Source organism: Cryptomeria japonica, chromosome 1 (assembly GCF_030272615.1).
Source record: "Cryptomeria japonica chromosome 1, Sugi_1.0, whole genome shotgun sequence".
In the NCBI taxonomy this organism is placed as follows: domain Eukaryota; kingdom Viridiplantae; phylum Streptophyta; class Pinopsida; order Cupressales; family Cupressaceae; genus Cryptomeria; species Cryptomeria japonica.
The window spans coordinates 587,379,590-587,389,521 of record NC_081405.1 but is presented as its reverse complement, the minus strand read 5'-3'; positions in this window follow the sequence as shown (position 1 = coordinate 587,389,521).

The following is a 9,932-nucleotide window of genomic DNA, read 5'->3' as shown; positions in this document are numbered from 1 at the left end:
TCAAAACAAATGTTTTAACCATGTGGGAGAGTTGAATTAACCATTAATGGTTATTGGAGACTTTGGGGATTAAGTGGTTGAAAGTTGGAAGCCTTTAATGGTTTTCAAAGACTTTGGGGTTTTTGGTGGTTGAAGGTTGAAAACCTTCAATGGTTATCCAAGACTTTGGGCCATTTGAGAAGTGACTCCATTTTGCTTAGGAATGTGACAATAATTAGGGGATGGATTAGGCTAATTAGGAAGGGGTTAGAAGAATCTAGAAGGGGATTAGATTTTGCAAGTGGATTTGGTGGGTGAGGGAAAATAGGATTTTATTAAAATAAAAATTCATTTATTTCAATATGTGTGCAAGTTGCATTTGTAGGAAAATGCAAGTGGGGTGGAGATAATGATTTAAATAAATGTTTTATTTAATTTATTTAAAAGAGGAATAGGGGGATTTAATTAAATAAATAGATTTTATTTATTTAATTGATGGGAATTTGATTTAATGAATTAATTAAAATAAATTGAATAATTTATTTAATTAATAGAAGAATGTTTGGGGATGAATTAATTAAATATTAATTTAATTAATTGGTGGCTAGTGGATTTTTAATCAAATAAATATGAAATATTCGTTTAATTTAAAATGGACAGATTTATGTGACTACACATTTTATAAAGGCTTGTCCTTCCATTGGACTAGGTAATCATAGTAGGTATGCCTCCTTGTTTTCTTACTCACCCTCTTGTCAAGTACATGCTTAGATTCAAGCTTAGGCTACTTAGGGAGATCTTGCAACATCTCTTCCCTGCTAGAGTCATCTTGACCTGAATCACACACATCAGTAACAAGACCTCTATATGCATATATATCTAAAACATTGAAAGTGTTAGAGACATCATTATCTGGTGGGAGATCAATCTTGTAGGCATTACTGCCACACATTTGAATGATTTTGAAAGGACCTATCTTCTTTACCATCAACTTGGTGTATTTTTCCTTAGGGAGTCTCTCCTTCTTGAGATGAATCATCCCCATATCTCCAACCTTAAACTGCAAATCTCTTCTTTTCCTATGTGTTGCATGCTTGTACTTGTCTGATGTTTTTTTCTAACATATCCTTTACTTTTTGGTGTATGTCTCTCATCACTTCTACAAAGTCCTCTTCTTGTGCACTTCTTCTATCCAAATCCTTCACATCTCTCATCTCCAATACACCTCTAGGGTGTGACCCATACACTATCTCAAAGGCACTATTACCAGTGCTCCTATTCATTGAGTCATTATAAGAAAATTATTCTAGACAAAGTATTGAATCCCATGTGGCTCTTTTATCCTTAGTTAAACACCTTAATAGGTTTCCAAGTGACCTATTGATGACCTCAATCTGTCCAACAGATTGGGGATGATAAGCTGAGGTAAATGAAAAAATGGTACCCAGCCTCCTACAAAGAGTTCACCAAAAATGCCCAATAAACTTAGAATCTTTGTCTGAGATGATTGATAGTGGCAAACCATGTAACCTTACAACCTACTTAAAGAATATACTTGCAATGTGATATGCATCATGTGTGGTTTTTCAAGGAAGAAAGTGAGCCACTTTTTAAAACCTATCAACAACTACATAGATATTGTCATAACCCTATTTATTCTTTGGGAGTCCTAATACAAAGTCCATGTTGACAAAATCCCATGGCTTGTTTGGTATGGGAAAAGGAGTATACAAACCTACATTTGAATTGCTTCCCTTGGCCTTTTAACAAAGCATACAACCTTCCACATACTTTTTTATCTTAGTCTACATCTTAGGCCAAAAGTAGAATCTTCTAACCAACTCAAGGGTCTTGTCAATCCCAAAATGACATGCCAGTCCCCCACAATGTTTCTCTTTAACAATGTTCTCTCTCATGGAGCCTTTAGGGATGCAAAGTTGGCTTCCCTTGAAAAGTAGACCTTCCTGCAGAATAAAGTCTAAGAACTCCTTATGGTACTTGTCACCCATTTCCTTACATACTTGGTATGCTTCTTTGAAATCCTCATCTCCTTGGTACATATCCTTCATGGAAGTGATTCCTATGCTCTCTAACTGAATCTCCTTCACTGTCAAGTTCCTCTTGCTAAGGGCATAAACTACCTTACTTGCTACTCCTTTCTTGTGCTTGATGGTGAAAGTGAATGATTGAAGGTATTCCATCCACTTCATATATTGGCAATTCAACTTGTCCTGCCTATTCAAGAAACTCAGAGAATGGTTATCAATATAGACTAAAAACTCTTTTGGCAACAAATAATGTCTCCATTTCCTCAAATATTGAACCATTGCATACATATCTAAGTCATAGGTTGAGTACTTTTGTTTGGCTTCATTCAAATTTTCACTAAAGAAGGCTACTGGTCTACCTTCTTGACTCAAGACTCCTCCTACTGCCTTTTTACTTGCATCACATTCTATGGTGAAAAGCCTATGGAAATCAGGTAAAACTAATATAGGTTGCTCTGCTACCCTTCTTTTCAAGTACTCAAAGGACTTATCTACTTCACTAGTCCATACAAATTGACATTTTCTACCTCCCTTTATAGTGTTAATCACAAGTGCACATACACCACTAAAATTCTTAATAAACTTCCTACAGAAGCTTGAAAGACCATGAAAACTCTTTACCTCACTTGCATTTCTAGGTGTAGGCCAATTAAGGATTTCTTCCACCTTGGATGGATCCATCTTGAGGCTACTCTTGGAGATTACAAAAGCAAGAAATACTAACTCCTCCTGCAAGAAAACACATTTTTCTAAATTGATCTTCAACTTACCTTCATTCAACCTTTTCAACACCAAATCCAAATGTATTATATGTTCATCCCTATTCTTTCTAAAAATCAAGATATCATCTAAGTACACAATAAAAAAATGATTGATAAAGGGTTTCAAGACTTGACTGATGAGTCTCATGAATATACTAGGAGCATTTGAGAGGCCAAATGGCATAACCAACCATTCATAAAGTACTTTATTTGTTTTTAAGGTCATCTTCCACTCATCTCCCTCTCTTATCCTGATTTTATGGTAGCCTCTCTTCAAATCCACCTTAGAATAGTACTTGGCTCCTACTAGATAGTCCATCAAATCTTCTATCCAGGGCATAGGGAACATTTACCTAATTGTGATCTTGTTGATGGCTCTTGAATCCATACATAATCTCCATGTACCTTCCTTCTTTGAGGCCAATACTACAGGGACAACACAAGAGCTAATACTCTTCCTTATGAATCCTTTCTCTAACAACTCATGTACTTTCCTTGCAAGTTGTTCATTCTGACCAAGGGTCAATTTATATGCTTCTTTGTTGGGAAATTTTGAGCCTGGTATGAGGTCAATGCAGTGACTTACATCTCTAAAAGGTGGCAGGGTCTCTAGTTTTCTTCCTGTAACTATAACCTTGTATCTTTCGAACAACTCTTTTACCTTTCTAGGACCTCCAGTCCTTTCTTGCACCTTGTATTCCTCTTTCTTCCTCACTTCTTCTCTTGGCTTCACCACTATGGAAAAGCATGGGGTATCCTTCTCTTTGATTGTCTAAATAAACTCCTCCCTACCTACTAACATGACACTAGTCACAATATTATTGTCCTTACCATCATCCGGTAGTGGGGTCATAGTATATTGCACACCATCTTTGGTCAACTTGTAGACATTTATCTTCCCATCATGCCTTGAGTCTACATCATATTAGCATGGTCTCCCAAGGAGTAAATGGCAAGCATCCATCTCTACAACATCACACAAAATCTTGTCTCAATATTCACCTATTTGAAAGTCAACCCAAACTTGTTCACTTACCCAGGCTTGCTTCTCTTGCTCAACTAGGAGACTTTTTAGGGGCAGGCATGAGGAAGTTTCTCCAATCCAAGTTTTCTAACCATCTCAATTGAAGAAAGATTATCAGTTGACCCTAAGTCCACAATGACTCTACATACCTTTCTATCATTCTCTGTGAAGTGTACTTGTACCTGCAAACACAATGCACTCAATAAATCATTACAAGCAATGGTTAGTGAATTAAAACAATGAAATGTAAAACCATAGCTAATTGACTTATTGTCTCCTAGTAAATGCGAGTATAAAAAATGCTCTCAGATCTGATTATGCATAATCCAATTACTTGACTACACTTAGATGGAGGGTTTGAATGATGAAAATGCATGATCTAGAAAGAATAACATGATTAAGTTATATGAGTTCATGATTATTCTATAAAATAGGCTAGAATCAAGATGCAATTAAGCTAAGATTTGAACATGATAAAAATGCTTGAAACGATAAACTAGAAGCTAGATGCCTATAGTAACAATGCATAAGATGACAATGAGATGGGATCAAATGATATGCAAAAATGATATGAATTTGGGACCCTTTGTGCTCCAAAATGAGGTCTACTTATAGGATTTCCAAGGCTAGGGGTGAGGTGGCAAGAATAAACGGTCAAGATTGATCTGAATATATCAATGGTTAAATTAGAGGAGGATGACAAAGGGGGTTGGTTTAAAGGGAACATCTGTCATCTCTATGGTGACAAGTTAGGAGTGGTAGAAGTTAGGAGAATTTGAATTTAAAAATTCAAATAATGGGAAAAGGCTAATTAATTTCAACAACTCATGAATTTGTTTGTTTTAATTAATTGGGGGATTTAGAAGAAATTATTTTGATGGAGGGAATTAATTAATTTAAATTAATTAATTAAAGGGGATTATAAACCTATTAAATAAATCCTTAGCTTTATTAATAAGTAGATGAAAGGGGAAATTTAATCAAATTTCTTAGTGAATTCAATTAAATTGGGAATGACGATTAATTAAATAATTGCTTATTTAATAAATTATCTTCAGACCATTTTTAGGTGTATACATTTTGCCTCTCTTTGAAGCAAGGTGTGATGACGTGTTGATTCAAAGAATAATCTCATTTTGATGATGATACTGATTTGATAGGATGCCCCAGCTCTTGATTTCTAAATTCTAGTATGATGATGCCCCCTCAGGAGATGAATTGAGATAATTGATCTTTGGAGTTTTTGCGAGATTGATATCTCAATAGATTTGATTTGATTTCTGCAACTGTGGTTTGATGAAAGTGTGAGTTCTCTGATTAGCTTGATTGCTTAGATTGGTAAGATTGAATAATCTTGATTGATTAGATTGATATGATTGAGATTTAGTCTTGTTTCAGGAAGGATTCATCATGTATAAGACAACAATGATAAGAGAATCTGATTTCAGGAAGGATTCATCATGTATAAGACATGATCAGAACGTCTGGTTTCAGGAAGGATACATCCTCTATAAGACATGAATCAGAATCAGATTGTCTGGTTTCAGGAAGGATTCATCCTGTATAAGACGTGATAAGATCGATTAGGTTTGATTGATTGATTTGATTTGATAAGGTTGATTAGATAAATAAATGACATTTTGTTGATATCAAGTTGCTAAAATTTTTGGATATGCTGATTGTTGATTCTGTTGAGAGAGATAGAATAAGATTTTTGCTGGGTCGACCATATATGAAGAGATATGAGTCATTATTCTGATTGTGTATATACTTGTGATGATGCTTTGATGATTCTTGTGATAGATTTAACCTTGGATAAAAGGAGCTTGTAGGATCCCATGCAAGAATGAAATGCAAGCTAGAATGTAAATGAAAATGCAATGGATGACCTGACCAGTCACTGGATTATTGCATTTTTGTCATCATTTAGATTTTTGAAATGTGGGAAGTGAGTGCAAACATCGATGGTATAATTAAACCATGATGACCTAAGCACTGCTTTCCTATATTTTTATATAGCAAGTTGACACAAGCATCGAAGTATAATTGAATCGAGATGACCTAAGTGTTGCTTGCGTAAAACAGGTAGTATTAATCATTTCAATATGCAAATCGGAAATGTCTTCAATGATACTTTGATGATCATGTCTCGAGACAAATTTGCACATATTAATGATTAATTTCTAGACAACAGACAAGAAAAATATCATGTTTCTTCCTTGTTCCTCTAGTCAAAGATATCCTGGAGTCACTCAGAAATTATGATAGTGAAAAGCAATTATAGAAAAGGTGAACAATCATGTTGCAATCATTATTCAAAAATATATCATCCATTGTAAAGTGTGTGATGTTCTTAGAGTGATTTTGTGATAGCTTGATAGTTGGTAGTTTGATCTCGTGTTCAATGTTGGATATGTCTCAGTTTTTGCTTGATAAGAGTTGTCTAACTATTTTTCTACCTGTTTGATTAAGCTCAAAATTGATCAAGAGTTTGCGCCTAGCTAAGTGAAGGATTTTGCCCCAAGCCTAGAAATAAAGTCGTTATGATATATCCAATGATCCAAACCATGGTGAGAGAGCAAATGCGATGCCTGAGTATGTACAAATGCTTATGATGGTCAACGTTGATGGAAAGTGCATGAATACAAGTGGAAAGATGCATGAACTAATAGATAGAAGACCTAGAAGATAGATAGCACTAGTTTGCCAGGTTTTCACCATCTGTTTTTATTGCACTTTTTCTCATATTTGATTTTTTTTTTTTGGATTTTTTGTTTTTTCTCTGTTTTTTATTTTTCTAATTTTTCACTATTTTTTATTTTTCTGATTTTTTAGACATAGAATTTCTTCAGGTGCATACTATTGATGGGTTCTTCAAGTTGATTTTCATCCTGTGTTGATAGCTAATATGCTCCTGACCCAAATACTGTTGTGACCACAAATGGACCTAACCAGTTTGGTTCAAATTTTCCTTTCCTCTCTCGATCTGCCTGGTTGTGTGGATTTTCCTTTAGAACTAATTCTCCAACTTGAAAGATTCTTGGTTTGACCTTGTGATCATAGCTCCGGCACATTCTTTGTTGATATACCTTTAGATGATCAAAGGCATTTTGTCTTGGTTCATGGATCAGTTCTAACTCTTGTAGTCTAGATAATTGTTGTTCTTCATCTAGGATGAGTCCTTTTAGTGATACATGTACAGAGGGTATATCTAGTTCGATTGGCAATATGGCTTCTGATCTATATACAAGAGAGAAAGGTGTGGCACCTGTCGGTGTGTGGATACTATTGTGGTAGGCCCATAGAGCAGGGTTTATATGAATATGCCAATCTTTTCCAGCATCATTTACTATCTTTTTGAGTATTTTCAGAATAGTTGTGTTAGATGCTTCTACCTACCCATTTCCCTATGGATAATACGGTGTGGAGAATCTGTGTTGGACTTTGAACTTCTCACATAGCTCTTGTACATCTTGATTCTTGAATGGTTGCCCATTATCAGTGATAATGGTCATTGGTATTCCATAGCGATAGATGATGTAGTTCAAGATAAATGCAACAATTTGTTTTCTTGTGATATTTATGAGAGGTACCGCCTCAATCCATTTTGTAAAATATTTTGTAGCTACAAGGATGAATTTGTGACCATTAGATAAGGAAGGATTTATTATTCCTACCAATTCAAGAGCCCATTGTCAAAAAGGCGAAGATGTTGCTAAAGAATGAAGTTCTTGTGTTGGTGCATGGATCAAATTCCCATGGATCTGACATTGTTTGCATGTTCGAGCTATCTGAAAAGAATCTCGTTCCATGGTCAGCCAATAATAGCCCAAGCATATGAGTTTTTTTGAAAGGGTAAGACCACTTGAATGAGTACCACAAATGCCTTTATGGACTTCATGTAAGGCCTTCTCAGATTCTTCTTGTTTGAGACATCTTAAAAGAGTACCATCTAGACCTCGTTTAAACAAGGTATCTGCGACGAGAGTAAAATGAGAGGATTGGTGAATAAAGTTTCTCTTTTGATTTTTTGATAAGTCGAGAGGTAAGATATTATCTTTCAGGTATGTGTAAGTTTGGCCATAGCAGGAGGAATCATGTCCAATAAGTTGATAGATGGTTTGGGAATCAAGATAATTAAAGGCAGGATGAAACAACTCTTCTACCAGGAATTCATAATGTTGTTGATTTTCCTGTGTCTGTAATAGAGAAGCAAGTGTAGCCATGGCATCTACTGCTTTGTTGTCATTTCTTGGGATCTGTTCAAAAGTTATTTCTACAAATTACTTCTTGATATCATCCACCATCTTTTTGTAAGGTGTTAGCATTTCATCCTTTATTTAATAGTCATCATTGATTTGATTAATGACAAGCTGAGAGTCTCCAAAGATATGAAGTTGTTTAAAATTCCATTCTATAGCCATTTTGATACCTGTTACTATTGCTTCATACTTTGCTATATTATTTATTACACAAAATGCTTAATTTTGTATGCTTTCAGGATTGTATGCCCTTGTGGTGTGATAAATGAAATGCCTACTCCTAATCCATGTTGTTTTCTATTACTAATGTCTTCTCATGGATTGATATTCGGGTGATGTATTGTAAGATATGGATCGAACCCTGGAATGTCTGTATATGAAGAGGTAAAATTGACTTGCCATCTTTTCAATGGTTTCAAGTATTATTGTCTTGCTAGTTCTGATAGAGAGATTCTAGGATGTAGATCAGTTGTATCAATGATAACTACCTCTGTTGGTTCTATCATGATAGATAACTTATCTTGAGAAAATTCAAGTAAAGTGTCAAATCTCCCATCTTTCAGCACCTCGAGGAGGTTTTCACCATTAGATGCATCCTTTGTTTTTACTTTTTCCCAATCTAATGTTGCCAATAAATGGTTTTCAACATTAGACTTGATATTGTTTTCTTGATTTTCATTTTTGCAACTAGGAGATTTAACACCCACTTGACATGGAGGCATGTTAGCGGAATCCCTGGTGAAAGTTGTTGCAGGTTTGATTTCATTGAGATATAAGGATATGACATGGTCATTTGGAAAGGTATCAATAATAGTATGTCATTTATTTTCCCATTCCATAGGTTCAGGAGGGATTAAGGATAAATGATCTTCAGGTTGAATTATGTCAAAGATATTTGGGGTCATGATAGAGATATCAGAGCTTTGAATATGTATGTCAATGTCTAGGATGGTACTCTCGTCAGAATGACTCGCATAAGAAAATCTTGATTGTCCTCGGTTAAGTCCATGTTAGTTGAATGTGATTCCAATTCAAGTAGGCTAGTTCCTAATGGTTTTTCTACATATATTGACTTCTACATCTTCTTCTTCCCTTTCAATTTGAAGTTGCTCTAGTTTTTTTTTCCATGGTAGAAAATATCCTTCGGTCCCTTGATCTCTTAGCTGTATTTGTTTTTCCAGGTTTGACAAAATTGATGCAAATGATTGTTCCTTGGATTATGTGCTTGAATATGCCGCTTCTCTATTATGTGAATCAATGACCTCTTCGGTTGATTTTAGATTATTAGAACACTGCACTGGATTTGAATCTATTGATATTGTGATTTCATGCCCATTATAGGGAAACTTTAAGCACTAATGACATGTTGATGGAATAGCATGTATATGATGTATCCATGGTCCTCCCAAGAGTATGTTATATGGTAGGTCCAAGTCTAGATCTTGGCATGTTGTGTCTTTTTGTAAAGGCCCCACCTTGATAGGTAACATCACAGTTCCTTTAGAGTAATGATCATCTTCACCATATGTTTTAATTTTGATCTTTTCTAGGGGATTAACTACATCTTCTAAATAACCCAAACCACGCACAAGACTCAAAGAGAAAATGTTCAAGCCAACTCCCCCATCTATTAGGATACATTTAACACGCGTTCTATGAATGAGGACTTCAATTTGCAAGGAAGCACTATGAGGATTTTGCAATGAATCAATGCTTGGATATGAAGGAGATGAGATTTGAATAGGATTCTCTGAAATAGGCTTGATGGCAATCATGTATATCCCTTGGGGAACTTCATCTTTGGTTGTATTGTTTGGGAGATGAGGTTTGAATAGGATTCTATGAAATAGGTTTGATG